Source organism: Sinocyclocheilus anshuiensis, unplaced genomic scaffold (assembly GCF_001515605.1).
Source record: "Sinocyclocheilus anshuiensis isolate Anshui unplaced genomic scaffold, SAMN03320099.WGS_v1.1 scaffold627, whole genome shotgun sequence".
Taxonomy (NCBI): Eukaryota; Metazoa; Chordata; class Actinopteri; order Cypriniformes; family Cyprinidae; genus Sinocyclocheilus; species Sinocyclocheilus anshuiensis.
In genome coordinates, this window is record NW_015549703.1 from 2,582,573 (window position 1) to 2,599,388 (window position 16,816).

Sequence of the window (16,816 nt, forward strand, 5' to 3'; positions counted from 1 at the left end):
TTGAGGTCGCCACTGCTTTTATGAAGTGGTTGCCAGGTTTTCACAACAAAACCCGTCCAATCGCGTTTCGAGTAGGTTCCCCGTTAAAAATCGCGTTCCGAGGATAAAATACGCGTGTTTTGGCGGGGTTCCCCTGGTAAAATTCGCATTCAAGGGGCTAAATATCACGTTAGTGGGGTCGTTTTTCAACCCACGGACATGAAAAACAACCCGCGGCAACAGTGTTAAAACCGCGGACTTGGCAACACTGGAAGAGGGTAGATTTCGGATAGCGCATCAAGAACCGGGTTGACCGGGTACTCGGTACCACCGGTACTTAAGAAAACCTGGTACCGTAACGTTTTCATTTTTTTAGTACCGACTTGGTACCGAAATACCGGGTCTTTTGACAACACTATATGGAACCAATGTAATTGAAGTCTTCCATTTCTCACGCCTTCATGTGAAAGAAGCTTAAGGGCCACCTCATCAGACTCTGTACCCCCTATGGTACCAGTTCCATTTCATCTGGCCTAGGGTGGTCTGCTCATCCTGTAGGCACGCAGAGCTGATACTTGGAGGATTAGATCCAATGCTGAGCCAACATGAGCCAACTTCACATGTCCCCCCCACCAAATACCCATCTCCCTCCAACTGTTAACAGTAAACATGTCTTTTTGCATCTTAGTTGGCGCTGAGCCCAGCAGCCCTCAGCAGTTTACAATGTAGCGGCAGCCCAGGCTTTGACTTCAAAAGCGTGCTTCTATTTATTAGGGTGTGTAAAATGACAGAACTGCTGCCACTGTGCTGTGAGTGGAATAAACAAGACATAAAATAGAAGCTTGTTAAGCGTAGACGGCCAGTTTGTGCTGCCGTTATGCTGTGTTTAGTCTTTTTTTTCTTTCTCCTCTCTCTCTTAGAAGGTGGTGTCACTGTCAATAGAAGTGAATTCAATGCCAATGTAAAATATGTTTTTTTTTTAAGTCACGTGTCTTTGAGATAGATTTACATCGTCACCATGAGAAAATGAGTGTATATGGGGTTTTTGAACTATCCCTGAAGAGCTCCTTTTTATGTAATGAATAGGATGGATCAAGCTTTGAGAGACATATTTAATAACCAGAAATGTGTCTGTAAATGACTTGCATTAAAACATTTGGAGTGAAACATTATTTTTATTATACTGGAAGTGTTTGTTAACAGTCCCAGTTCTGATGTTGGCAGTGTTGACAGTTAAATAAGTCCTTGTGGAATATCAGATCAGTTGTCAGAATTGTTTCAGCTGCAACATCAATTCTTTATTTTGCCTTTTCAAACAATGTCTTATTCAAAGTGTGACAGCGGTTCCCTACTGAGAAGACAAGTGTAGACCAGAATGAATTTGAAGGCTGGTCTATGCAAATGTTAACCAGATAAACTACCCAATTTTTTGTTGTTGTTGCTTTTGAAAAACATCACGTTTGCTCACCAACACTGCATTTTTTTGATCAACATATTTTGATATGTTGTCAGATGTAATTTATTCTTGTGATGGCAAAGCTGAATTTCTTCAGTGTCACATGGCCTTTCAGAATCATTCTAATATGCTGCTTTGGTGCTCAAGAAACATTTCTTATTGTTATCAATGTTGAAAACAGATATGCAGCTTTCTATTTCTGTGTAAACTTACTGTTTTGAATGCTAGTGTATTTGATCAGTAGGTTTTCAGTTTTAAAACTGAAATTTAATCTGTTGCGTTACTTCTGAAAAGTTTGACTATTTTTAACTTAACAACTATTACATATGTGGTGCTCATGCCACGAGACACTGGAAAAGCATGTGTCTCAATTCCCGTAGATATCCGTCTGGAACCTACATAAATAGTACGTGCTGCTTTGGTGTTGTTATTTGCCATTTGAACAGGAGAAGAAAAAGCGGCAACTGAATGTGTGGCTCATCTTGCACTGCTTATATTCAAAAGTTGATCCTCCAGCCCTCCAGTCACTATCTCCAAATGTGTTGCTTATCTATTTTGGATCTCTGCCACTAATGAATGCTAGACCTCACAGACATTTATCTGTGAGCGAGTGTACGTTTGATCCTATGTCAATTATCTCTCCTCTTTACATCTGCCCTCTGAAGTCTTAATTATGACATTGATAGAGATGCTGCTGATCAGTCCCTCCCTCTGCTGCTGCAGTTTCCTGCCACAGTGACATTCGGAGCGCACTATACTGCTCCGTCCAGCCCAGCCAGTGATAGGAGAGAAACAGAGAAGAATCATGTTGGGTGTAGAAAGCAGCCAGAGGTCATTGTAATATAGTTGTTAGGGAGAGACTGTCTCAACAACATGACAGAGATAAAGTTTATTTCCCAAAAGTTTGGGATTGGTAAGATTTTTTAATGTTTATGAAAGAAGTCTCTTATGCTCACCAATGCTGCACCAGTGTTTGTCATCCTGTGATGGCAAAGCTGACTTTTCAGCATCAATACTCCAGTCTTCAGTGTCACATGATCCTTCAGAAATCATTCTAATATGCTGATTTGCTGCTCCGGAAACATTTCTTATTATTATTAATGTTGAAATTGTCGTGCTTTCTAAATGTTTTGTGGAATCCTTGATTCTTTTTTTAGCATTCTTTGATGAATAGAAAGTTCAAAAGAGCAGTATTTATTTGAAAGATTTATTTTTTTTAAAGGTCTTCACTTTTTATCAATTTAATGCATTCCTTGCTGAATAAAAGTATGAATTTCTTTCAAAAGAAAATCTTACCGACCCCTAATTTTTGAATGTTAGTGCCTGTATGCATATGTATTTGTATGTTTGTGTATTTAATTTTTTGTTTAAACATTAAGAAGATGAACCTCATGGTGATAGTGATGTCACCATCACATGATCAGATGAATAACAATACTTTGCGATCCATAAATTCTATAAAATCCATGAAACAACATACAGAACTACCAAATTTTGCTATTAGTGTGATTGCATCATATAATAATTGCTGTTAATAGTGTTCATCGTTGTTTGATTACGTCTTTAATTGATTTTTCCATAAATTTCTGCCATATGTACATTAACTGACAGTCACCACTGATAAGCTACTACTAAATATTGTAGAAACTTAATTTGCTGTAAAGTTGCTTTGCAACGATTTGTATCTAAAAAGCGCTATACAAATAAACTTGAATTGAATTGAATTGAATAAATTCATTTACTTCTCTGTATCCGAGTACATTATATAAATATTTTTGCTTCAGCTGATTAGAATTTTTTCAAGCTTTCAGACAGTAAAAAAGGAACTCGCAGCACTCAAGAAAATCAACCCCAGCAGTGTACAGAATCTAGATGATGTGGCAACAGCCATAGTGCACCACAATGCTCACCACACACCAGTTTTTGGAGATGAATGTGATGCAGCCAATTTATAGCTAGGATTATTAAGAGGAGGAGGGCCATGGGGTAAATTTGGCCTGGTTTGCACCCACACAGTTCACAGGAAAAGCACTCCCTGCTGGCCTCACTAACACCTCTTCCAGCAACTTTAGTTTACCCAGGAGATCTCCCATAGAAATACAGGCCAAGCTCAGCTCTGCTTGGCTTTAGTGGGTAACCAGTCTGTTAGAGCTGCAAGATGTTGCTCAAATGAATTAAAAAAAAAGTTTTTTACTTGTTTATTTAACCATAAAGTAACTTAATCATCCGGGCAGATGCCTAAATGAACTAATTAGAGTATTGCATGTATTAGATTGTATTGAGTGATGTGTTGTTGTATTGAGTGCCTGTATAGAGCTCATTCATTGAGTTTATAATATTTCAAAGAGCTCATACAGTCATATTGAGAAATGATAGATGGGTTAACGTGTTTGCATTAAGTTAGTAAACTAAGTGTGTGCCCCTGACGCTTTGAAAAAAGACAGTTAGGTCGCCCATCCAGGGGTTATTTGTTTTCGGTAATGATCTCATTAAAGCGAGAGGTTTACTCTGAATCATTAATCACCCTGTTGACCATCAGGAGAGGGAGCACATTCTGTGGCTTTGTGATTCATCTGACTGGCAGTAATTACTCACAGGATTGGCACTTCATCCATTGACTTTAATTCAGTTTCATTTATAGAAAGTTCCAGTGTGTTCATTAGCTTAGAACTCCAACAATGAGATGAAGCAAGTTATTTGGCATAAACTGAGATGGGTGAACTTTTGATGGCACCAGGCATTTAGTGCTGTAGAAGCTCTGCTGTGATCTCGGCTTTTGATGTCGCTGATGTTTGATGTAGCGTCACAGACGGGTGCTGGAGACTACAATTGAGACTTTTATTTAGTCATTTAGGTGCTCCGCAAAGCTCAAGCAATTCCAATGCACCTTTATGCAAAATCCAGCTTTTGCGTGCTTCGCTTTATGTGGTCGTGCAGTCTGTCATATTCCTGTTCAAAATTTAGTGCAGAATTTATTGCCCGTTCATTGTCAGGAATCTTAAATTCCTCAGTCACACATATATTACTTCATATATCCTCCTAAGACATGCTCAGTTTGAATCATGCATTTATCTACTGAGGAATGTCTTGTGTAATTCAAACATATAGGTATATAATTTTGCTGTCAGTGTAGTTGTGATATATTACCACTTCCCTCAGATGTTATTGACTCTGTTGTTCGGTTCATGCCTTGCAATTGATATTTACCTATATAAACCAATATTAATTGCAAAGCAAATAGTGGCTCAAGTTGGAAAGCCTGGAAAGAAGGCTTTTGAGAAATATGCAAGAAGTTGAGTGTGGTTTTGTGTAGCCACACATATACCTGTATAAATTCTGTTTCACTTCAAAGCTTAATAGGGCCAGAAACGGTATCTGACCAACATGTAAAGTGACCAACAATAATTTGGGTGCCATTCATGGATTGTGTGGCCGGTTTATTTGAAATAAGCAGATGTGGAAAAATTCAGGTATTGGTAAAACACTCACTGTGAGCAGTTGTACAGAATCTACTGCAGGTATAGGAAATATCTAAAGACTTGATAATCAGAATTTATTATCATTCAAAAGTAACGCTTTTTTTTCCACAGACATAATTCAGAAAATGTAAATATAATTAGAATATTTTTTTGTAGTTTTTATTTTTTATTTTTGTACCAAATTAATACTTTTATTCCACAAGGATGTGTTATTAAAAGCAACAGTAAAGACATTTATAGTGTTACAAAAAAATCCACATTGAATAAATGCTGTTTAAACATACTATTCCTTAAAGTATCTAAAAACGAAAAAAAAAAAAAAAAGCAACACAACTGTTTTCAAAATTTATAAAAATAAGAAACACATTAGAATGATTAGAATGATTTCTGAAGTTTCATGTGACACTGAAGACTGAAGTAATGGGAGCTGAAAATCATCACAGTAATAAACTATAAATTAAAATGTATATTACAATTGGAAATGACAATTTTATTTTATTTTTTTTAATAAATGTAGCCTTGTTGAACATAAGAAGCTTCTTTCAAAAACATTTAAAAAATCTTACTGACCATAAACTTTTAATGATATTGTATGAGACATAATGCATTAGAATTCTACTTTGAATAAAAAACATTAAATTGTAATTTTGAGGAGAGACTTAAGATAGCAGTTGAGGAAAGGGTTTTTCTCATGTCACAGCCTGCATGGTTCATTAATTAAAGAAATCTGTCATCATCCTATTCTGTACCCAATGTAGTCAGTTTAATACATCATAGTACATAACATCTATGTTTTTGACAGTAATATGCATATATAATGTCAAGCACAAACTGTTGACAAGTTGGTGGATGCTACAGTATTTCTAGTGCCACTCCAGGCTTGTTGCATTGATTCAGGGTGGGCGTTATTAGATCCACTGTGGGAGGCGTAATTACTGCAGCTGCGGTCCCTCCGATCAGAGTCACACAGGACCACCGACCCAGGAGGTCCTCTTGCCTTAGACCACATCTCTCAGCCTTTCATTGGTTGCCTTTTGTGTGGGTCTTCCATACCCAGCCTCCTGCTGACTAAATGCAATTGATATAGACAATGCCTATGTTCAGATTATAGGTCTAAATGCTCAGTTCTGTTTTTTTTTTCTACTTCAAATTCAGTCTTTTCTGCTTTGATTGTTCATATTCATGTTTGTAAATAACTTGTATATCTGTCATCGGTATAAATGGACCACTGCCTGACAGGACCTATATAGGTACATTAACAAAAACAATAACAACATGTGTGTTAACAAACACAAATGAAAATCAATAATATGTTGATCCTGGTTATGGTGGTTTGTGAGCATTTATTGTTTGACTTGATTTGATGTTCAAGAGTATATTCTCATACATGGGCTTTTTTTTGTCTTGCCATCTTTCTCACACTGCTTGCTGTTGCTCGCTGCAGGTTTTGTTTTATTTAAGTCTTTTTGGGCTCTTAAGGGTGACATTGACTTTAGGCCATGTGCAGAGATAGATTAATTCTCTAGTGGTTTGCACTTGGGTCACATTGTTGTGAATCGTATACGAGACTGATCTGAACAAATAAAATCAAACGGCCCAAATCAGATTTAACATTTTCAGACCTTAATATAAACATAGCTAATAAAAAGTTCTGTACCACTTGCCTGAATTCAGAAATGTATACTAATCTAACTGCTTTTGCTATATGGCCTGGCATTATTTACGAATTCAGCCATGGGTTTGTTGATTAGCATGGTCCAGTTTGAACTAATAGAATTGTTTTCTATTGATGACTATTCAAAAATTATCAAATTTCGCTAGGGATAAAGTAATCTTGAATCTTGATCTGTATAAAAGATATTTCTTTATTTGATATTTCCTTCATATTTTATACTTCTTTAGATTATTGTTATATCAAGTTATTCTTTTAAATTTTTCAAATTTTTATTAAAAATGTAATATATAATTATAGGTATTTTACAGCATTAAAACATGTGATACATGTAATATACATTTATTTGTTGTTTGCCTTTTAGAAACATTTGGGAACTGTTGGCTTAGGTTAGCACTGCTATTAAGTGGTTTCAGGCCAACTGTTGTCAAATCTAGAATAACAGCAACCTCTTCTGTTTCTCCTTTTTTCGTGTATTCCTTCAGAGCTGGAAGGCCAGCAGTAGGTTGCACAAGACATGCAAGGAGCAACTTTTATAAAGTAGTGCTGAAGCGACACAATCATTTTCCCACAGTCACAGTTAATTTAAACTCCGAGATCAAACCATAGCCTGCCTTCCCACCTGCAGCAGCATTCTGAATCCATAGCTTGCTAGACTCCCTTAATCTCGGGCCCTGGGGATCTTGTTGAAGCCTGTTAGCAAATGTTTATCCCACAGTGAACACCTGGTTGTTTGGAGAGTACGCCCACAGTGCACTGCCATCCCCCACCCGAGCAACAACGTGCTTAGTTGTGAGCCGGCACATCGTATTCCTACCACAGCGAGCAGTTCGTCGCATTCAATATGGTGATTAGCGTAAGACTCATTTAGTCATCCTTTAATGAATCATTTTTCCTGGGCTTATTCCCAGCTGTGAAAAAGCATTAAATGGTAAAGCTATGAATTGTAACCTTAAACTTGATATTACCCAAAGAGACCATTGAACAAAGCTTATCGCATATCATTAACCACGATTACTCATATGTCCTGAGGGATTTCTAGTGGTTTGATAGAATAACTCTTTAGTGGTGTTTCAATGGAAATTCTTTAAAGAAATGCACATAATGCAATGCCTTTTATTCCAGACTAACATTCTCGTGTAATTCACTTTACAAACTCTGAAATTACATTTGATCAAATTTCTTGTGTGTTTATGCTTGTTGTATAATTCTCTTGGTTTTATTTGGTCTGGACCAAAAAAGAAAATGATACATTTAGTTCTGGTTTGCTTGGCATTCACAGTGTGATTTTTAACGCCGAACCTAAAGATGCAAAACAAAAGGTATAAGAATACAGTCAAAACCTGATTAGACAGCGTTTGTGTTGTATATTTTGTGATCTTACCGAACATCCAAAACAATGCTGTGTTCTGGGCTGAATGCACTCGTTGTATGTGTGTACTTATGGTAGTATCTCTCGAAGAGTTTAGAAAATGTGTGGGAGTCAAAACTGCGCCAGGAATTCCTTCATTGCACACAACTGTAGTGGGTAACATGGCTTATTAAAATGAACTGCACTAACAGCAATCACACTAGAGTTCATTTTAATGCCTGCCAAGTGTAAACACGCCATGAAAAGTTTTAAATATCTTAAATGGGATAATTACCTCATCTTAATTATCATTTTAAGAAGTCTTAAATTTAAGGTATGGGAAAACCGAAATTGTGATACACCCTGATGTGATTATTAAACATCAAAAAGCTGTGATTAAATTAATATCAGTGGTGCAAGTTCAAAGTCAAATGTTGCGTTGTTGCACATTCTACAGGTTCACAGTTTCAAAGCAGTTCGCAGTCAATAAATATCATGCATTTATCCCAAGCGAATGCTTATGGTTTACTGTTGATGAATTATAAACACTATAAAGTAAACATCGTCATATTTTGTAGAATGCATATTTTAGCTCTCATCTTTTTAATTGAACATCTGGAAGTAGTAAAGCATAGACATAAGTTCTGCATTATGCAGAAAGTCTTTTTTCTGGATATTATTGGTACTTTAGTAATGTAATAAACTGTATCTGGCATTTAATTCAGTGTAAGCGCTTTATAGATATACAGTATTAATTTTTTGTGCAGGTCTTAAATTTGACTTAAAAAAATTCTGCTGGTATCCTGTTAGTTTTCATATTCTTTTTAAAAGGAATTTTCTCCCCAAAATGTAAATGGTCATTTACTCACCATTGTTCCATCCAAACCAGTATGATGCTTTTTCCTATGAAACATAAAATAAGTTATTTAAAAAAAACACAAGACATTTTTCAAGATATCTTATACTATGTTCCATGGAAGAAATTGACCGGATTGGGCCAGATTGTACTTTATTTATAGCTCTGGAGGTCTAGTGTTCAGTTTGCACTATATTCAGTCTGGTTCAGCTTCCTTTTCCAATCTCGGACAGCATGTCCCGAGGCTTTGAAGGCCCGTGGCAGTCTGAGACTCTAGGGCACTGGCCTCATTGGCAACTTGATCCATAATCCAGCCCTGCCAGCTGCAAGCCTGCATGTTTTTTTAATAAAGACATAAAAAAATTTAAGGGAAAGAGATATTTCATTTTAAAAGCCCAGACAGGAAAAAGCAGTGTAATTGCGAGTCATATAAAAAAGAGTTTCCTAAGAAGATAAACCACCTGTAGAATCTGGGGATGTTGAGGTTGATCGGCCTGTGGCTTAAACTTCTCCTTTTCAGTGACCTTTTAAGGCAGTAACTCTCAGTGGTTGTTAATTGATTTATCGAACACAGCCTTGGCACGCCGCTCAATCAGATCATAGGAGCAGGGGTTCGTTGAATGGCTTCATTATTTACTCCTTAATTACTCTAGCCCAGTGTCTCACTCTGGCTCTCTGCTATGCTCTATACAATGCTGAACTAACCTTTACTAGATCCTCAGAGACGAAGAGAGCACAAAGCCCCTGTGCCTGGTCGGTGGAGGCTTATGAAGTGGGGCAGCCTCTCTCTTTGCTCTTCCTAATCTTAATTAAGTCCTGAACAACTGGGCTTTACTCTTATCAGTATAGAGACGGTTGTTGTCCAAGCTGTGGGATGCTGTAGTGCACATTTAATTGCAAAGTTTAATAAGAACGAGTAGAGCTCAAGAAAAAGAAAAATATGTTGTTTATCAGGAACCTTTTACACAAAGAATTCATATAATCTGCAATCATGAGCCACCTAAGAAATGTTTTGTGTTTTTAAAGCTAAGATTTAATAGTATGTAATGTATGTGCCAGTAATCACATTATTATTATTATTAGTTGTGTCTACATATAAAAGCATTTTGCTTTAATTTTTGCTTGCATTTCAAAGCATTTTGCATTTAGTGTTCTTACTCTCAACATAAATTTGAACATAAATTTTATGCACCATTAAGTTTGAATGACAATGCACTTGCTGTGTGTATCTGGTCTCTTAAATTCCATATTTTCATCCATCTTTTATTTTGTGAGTTCACATATGAGAGTATTCAAATAGCAGCATTTCAACTTTAAATATGAGATTGTCCTGTATTAAACTATCATTCAAATGTTTTGGGTCGGTATGTTTTTATTTGATAGTAAGAAAATTGAAAAAAAGTGCCAGAAATGTTTTGTAACATTAAAATGTATTTGCTGTTTCAAATAACCATCTATTCATCAAAGAATCCATAAACATTCCATAAAAATATCAAGCAGCTTGAGCTACTTTCAACATAGATAATAATAAGAATGTTTCTTGAGTACCAAATTAGCATATTAAAAGATTTTTGTATTTTTTGAAGGATTGTGTGACACAGAAGGCTGGAGTAATGGCTGCTGAAAATTCTAAGTTGTCATCACAGGAATAAATTAGATTTTAAAATGCTTAAAAATAGAAAAGAGTTATTTTAAATTATTATTACAATAATGTTTTTATTGCACTTTTGATCAAATAAATGCAGCCTTGGTGAGCAAAACAGACTTCTTTCAAAAACATTACAAAAAAATCTTCCCAAGCCTAAACTTTGGAACGGTAGTGTACATGAGGCGATTCGAAACCGCAAAGAAAGGGTGGTAAGAATGCTTGAAAACCCTCTTTGGAAACAGTCATTTGTGGTGCTTGCTAATGCATTACTTAAAATCTCAGGGGGTACTTCAAGTAAATAATGTAGGTCATAGGGGTACAGCATACAAAAAAGGTTGGGAACCCAGTGTAGTAGCTGTGGCTGGTGCTCCTTCTTACGTGCCATACTTGCATCTCCTTTTCAACAGAGCTCCAGGGCCTGAGTTTTCTATTCCACTGAGAGGGTTAGTTGTTTGTTTATGAGTGTAGGGTAACATGTACCTTCCTTCTCTTGCTTCACTAAAAAAAAAAACACTTATATGCTTCCTCTGATTTTCTCTCCAAAGGCTACAGAAGGATTGCTTCCTGTTTCAGCAATATTCCCGCATCCTCAAAGATGACATGATCGTGATGCCTCTGTAAGTAGGTTTCTCCTTGCTGTAAACACTCTGCAAGATGTAATTATCTGAATGAAACACGAGGAACAAAAGAACCTCAGAAGTACTTAACTTTTGACCCTTTTCCATCAGCAGGGTGCAAGGTGCCCCTGCCTGATCTGGAACTTTTTCTAAGCTAGTGTCCAGTCATACGCAACATAGAACAAGACATAATTGATTTGACCAAACTGAGTAATTAAATATCTTTTAACTGTTGTGTTAACATAAAACATCTTTAGTTGTTTTAAAATGACTTTTTAGGGATTTCTAATGTCTAAAAATTTAGAACATTCAGAACGTTTTGTATTTAGTATGCATTTGATATGTTTTTTTTTTGTGAATTTGAGGAAGACTCTAGTCAAAGTTCCACTTCTACCATCTGCTCCATACTTGAGTACAGGTTTCTTTAACAGGAACTCAAGTCATAATGGAGATCTCCAGTCTTCCTGGAGAATCTGTGTGAGGTTTTCCTCCTATTCTCTTTCTTACTCTTTTTGTCTTTTGTTTTTTTGTCACCCCGGCGCTCCTCGCTCTCTATTTCTCTGTCTCTGTGACCGCGGACAAAGTCAGGGAGCCTTTCAAGTCAAATCCCTTTATTCTATGTCAGAAATTGAGTGTTCTGAAAAGGAGCGTTCTGGCAAAGAGAAAGGGCTGAAAATTTCATTGCAGCCATTTGTGGAGCGGCACAGCCTGAGGCTCTTTTTTTCCCATCCTCAAAAGAAACTGTAAGAGAGGCTGACATATATAATTGGCTGTTTGTAAGCTAATTAAAGCTTGCATGTTGATGTGTTTGACAAATCACCAGGGTCTTTTTCATGTTTCATACTTCTTCTGAATATATATTTTATATGACTGTGTGAAAGTAACAAGTTCTATAAGAAGCCTTACTGAAATTGATTTCTGAAAATATATGTCTACAGGCAGTCGCAGTCATTAGCAAGGATGTAGTTGCTTGACTTCAAGATAATTGTGATAGCAGGGTAAAAAGCATGTATTTCCAAGACAGCAAGAAAAAATATATGTCCAACCAGGAAGAGATGAGAAATTCATACTTTTATTTAGCAAGCATCAACATACAAATTAACAAAGATTTTTATTTTAAATAAATGCTTTTGAACTTTCTATTTATCAAAGAAAAATGAAAAAGTACTGCTTTGCAATTTAATAAAGCATTTTAGCATATATTAAAATTGAAAATAGTTATTTTAAACGGTAATATTGCACAATATTACTGTTTTTACTGTATTTTTGATCAAATAAATGCAACCTTGGTGAGCATAAGAGACTTCTTTAAAAAAACAATAAAAAACTTACTGACTTTTGAATGTTAGTGTCAGATTTTCATTTATTCAAAATTAATAATAATCCATTGCATTTATTATAATGCCTGTAATTTGTTCAGTGTTGTATAAATATTTTATAATTTATATACACTATCTTTTTTTTTTTTTTTTTTTACCTTACTTCAAGGAGACTTAACTTTTTTTCTTTTTTTTGGCATTGAGATTTTGAGAATGAAGTAGCCCCCTCACAGTTTCTCATATCCTATTTATTTTAATCTGCATAAAGGCCTTATAATAGACCCTACCATACCATGATGTCTAAATACTTTCTAAGTTCTTATTTTGTTTTCTTTTGACCTTTGGGTTAAATGTGACTTGTGTGGGTTTTAAATATTCATCCAGCACCTTCTGGAGTTGTCTTTCGTTTGCCGAGGAACACATTGGTTGTCTGGGGACTGAAGATAACGAATTGCCTGACACCTGGATGTTGAGGACTAAGGCTACTTTCCCACTCAGCATGTTCTCTGATGGGCCAGTCAGGGTTCCAGCCCTCTCTGTCCCCAAGCACTTTGTAAATATTGCACTTCCTCCCTCCTGCACTGTATGTGTATTTATACTTTACATTGCACCTCTCCCAAAAGTATAATCCACCAGTGACCTAATCCTGCTAAATGACATCATTTTAGCAGCTGGTCTGAATCATTGTGCCTTTCTGAGAAGACGCTCTTTTTTGTTTATATTTATGGTGTTCTGGGCCTGTTTAGTGAGGCCAGGAGCCGCCACGTTGTTTTAATTTTGACCCATCGTTGTTTGCCGACATTCGGTTCAGGATGACAATGAGCCGGAAGAAAACAAGCCCTTTTACGATATGAATAGAGTAGGAACTAGAATGGGACTCCTCATCTGTAAGCTCGCTTTTAAGGGTCTGTTCCCCCTCGGCCGAACGTGCCATTATGCTTGGCAAATTACTACGCGGTCTCTGTGGTCCAGCCATGGTACATTAGTGTGCTTTAAGATGGTCTAGCTGTGCCCATTCACCTAACAAAGAGAGGGTCCCCCTGGCAGATCCTTGGCTGGTCACACAGAGGAGCCATTCACACCAGGCAGAAGGGGCCGTACGGTAGAGAGCTCGGCCACAAGGCAGCCATGACAAAATTCACTAAAGTATTGCTTACAGAACAACCATTTCCTCAAATGCAAACCAATTAAGTTCAATTTAACAACACTCCAGGCAAAGAAGCAGAACATCTGTGTAGAGTTGGAATATCTTAACAGAACTAGCCATGCTTGTGATGTTTTTGGTCTCTGTGGGAGAGAAGAGGTGGCGTTGCTTGTTTTGGGTTCCGGCTTTGTGGATTTTGGAAGTTAGGGGCGTAATATTGTAGCTGGACCCAATTACAACGGGAAGAATTAGGTGCCTCCCAGTGGATTCTTACCACACATTGATTTGTTGAAGATTTTAGGACTATGGCAATTAATCAAACTCATTGTTTTAATGGCTCTCATTCGCATGGCGTAATCACATACATCTTAATTCAGTGCTCAAACTAATTTCTTTGTATGACAGGATGCAACCGTTCACAGCTACATGGAATTTTCCTTCTTGACGGAGTCTCATAAATCAATCAAACTAAACAAAGATGAAGACAAGCTTGTTATTGTATATTAGGACACATAGTCTGAGAGTATAAGGGATCTTGGTGTTATAAAAGCAGTTTTTAGTCATTTTCTAAAATTGTTTTCTCTTATATTGAGTTCAGTTCCATTTCTCGACATAAATTAGTAGCAGGGAGTGATGATGGGGACCGAGAGTCTATAAACTGTGTGTTGCTCTCAGGGTCATTAAGCCGTGTGGTCTGGGCCCACTGGATCTTTTATCATCTGCCTTGGATCAGCGGCTGTAAAATGGTGGCTAACATTGTGTGTTTATTTCCCCATAACAAAAGATTAGCTGTCTACAGCTCATGAGTTCAGCTAATGCTCCTTGGGACTCCAGCAGCCGTGGAAACATAAATCTACTCCCCAATTTTTGTTCCTCTCTCATTGCGCTCACCTTTCTCTGCCCTTCTCCCACTGTCTCTCTTCCCCTTATGACTTTCAACTGATTTACTCTGTCTCCAGTCTCAACCTCAGACGGCGGGCCCACGGACTGACCAAAGTCCATTTGCTGACCGTCTGATGCATATTGTTCACAAATTTGGCGAGAGCTGGTAGAAATCAGATACCAGTCCAGCTTGTGTTTATAAGGCTGATATAGTGTGCGGTTCTGAGGACTAATCACATGAAATGATAATGTTTTCCATGTTGGTGTTTTTCTGTAAATTGTAAATTAATACTTTTTTAATTAGCAAGGACACATTACATTATAATTAATTAAGGACAAAGATATGTATAATGTTACAAAAGATTTATATTTCAAATAAAATAAAATGCTGGTCTTTTGAACTTCCTATTCCGCAAAAATATTAAGCAGCACACCTTTTTTAACATTGATAAGAGGAAGTTATTACTAGAGCACCAAATCAGTATAATAGAACAATTTCTAAAGGATCATGTAACATTAAAGACTAGATTAGTAGGTGTTATTTGATCAAAGAAATGCAACCTTGGTGAAAATCCATCCATCCATCCATCCATCCATCTTACAGACCCCAAACTTTTGAATGTTTTTTCTGATAACAAAGTGGAGTTCACCTAAAAATAAAAATTCTATCATTGTTTACTCACCCTGAATTTGTTCCAAACCTGTATGAACTTCAACTTGAACTTTGCTGCAAGCAAAAGAAGATATTTTGACCAAATAGTTGCTAGTAGCCGTTGACCTCCATATTATGGGAAAAAATTAAATACTTTGGAAGTCTGAAATTCATACAGGTTTGAAAAAACATGAGGGTGAGTAAATTATGAAAAAAATCCATAATTTTTGGGTGAAATATCCCAAAGTTAGTTTTAAGTTAGTTATAAGTTAGTTTTAATTATATAATCTATTTAAGATAAATCCGTTCCTAATCAGCATGTGAAACAACTGTGATGGGTCACATTTAATGCCTGCTGTCCAGAATATGCTGCAAACTGGACCCAATTTTATGGCGATGCTCAAAAGTCTGGCTGTGCGAGACTATGCATCTGTCTTCATTAAGTTGATTGCTTTCTTTGTTTGAAGTTGACTGTTATAAGAGAGATAAAATTATTCTGCTCTTATTCAGTAGAGCACATGATTGTGTCTGATAAGCATATTAATCCAGAGAATAGCAAGAGTGGTTGTATTCTTAAATGTGACTTTGGAGACAGTGATATCTATGAGCATGTTTGTGCATGTGTTTTTACCATGATCAGTGGAGAAATCACTCAAACATTGCGAAATGTTTTATACGATGTATGTGGATGGATGTGTGGTGCTGAGAGAAGGGATTGAGAAAGGCCTCCAGTGGAAGCTTCCTGGAATGATTTGCTGCTGTGGTGGAGGGTTGGAGGGTCGGGGGTGGCTTACTTTCTGGGTCATGATTCAGAAGTTAAACTCAGGAGATATCTACACTGTGAGGGAAAGAATTCAGGTTTAGAAAATGATCTTATTTACAATTCACATTTTTCTAAAAATCTTTTGAAGTTATTTTAATGCAGAAGCATCTTATGCTTGTCACATGTTTTTAGTCTAGGTGGCATAGAGGTGGACATAGTATGTGACATAATGCACCCCCCGACTTGTGTGAAATTACTCAAGTGTGAGGAGGAAATTAATAGGACAAAAGAAAAATTGTCAAGAGATTTTACTCTAATTAATTTGAATATGTTCCTCCTGGATTAGTTTAATAAATGATCAGTATGATGTGAATAGGCTTACTAGTATGCAATTATAAACAACAGCAAATAATTAATTTGCTGTGTTATATGGTATGGGATGTGAACATTCTACTGTCAGACTCCGTTCCGTGTTTTGTGGTTGTTTTCCTCCTCATGTGCGGGCATCCCTTCCCCGTGTTTAGTTTCCGGTTTTTGAAAAGCGTTTTGTTTTTTTCCCGTTTGTTCCACGCGTTCCTCCACGTCCCCGAATGGAGGAACGCGTAAAGTTCATCACGTTGGCTCAGGCGAGCCCAGACCCCATTGTTTTCGCTAGGGCGTTCGTGCAGCTCGCCCTCGCCAGCTCCCTCGAGGGGGAAACCCTCGCAACGCTGTTCCGGATCGGGATAACATTCCATCATCCCACGGAGCTCCCAGACACCACCAACCTCGGCTGGAAGGAGGCAGTCATCCGGTGTCTGGAGAGCTTCCGATCCCGATCCCGATCCGGGACCTATAAGCCCCTCAGTCAAATATAAGTTCCTCAGTCAAGCCCGCCAGACCTTAATGTGGCAAATCCGCCGGAATATAATATGGCAAGCCGTATTAACATTAATATGGCAAGCCCTCCATGCGTTCATGAGGCCCCAGTGTCGGCTCCAGCCCCAGAGCTCGCTCCC

General features: G+C 37.3%; 1 protein-coding gene across 1 annotated transcript in view; it reads left to right on the forward strand.

Annotated features, from left to right (window-relative positions):
• The window catches only part of LOC107660660 (semaphorin-5B-like), a 141,346-nt gene that overhangs the window by 14,175 nt on the left and 110,355 nt on the right, over nucleotides 1–16,816 (forward strand). The window contains exon 2 of the mRNA XM_016450047.1: nucleotides 10,987–11,058. The gene's annotated coding sequence lies outside the window, so the exon portion shown is untranslated. The remainder of the gene's footprint in view (nucleotides 1–10,986; nucleotides 11,059–16,816) is intronic.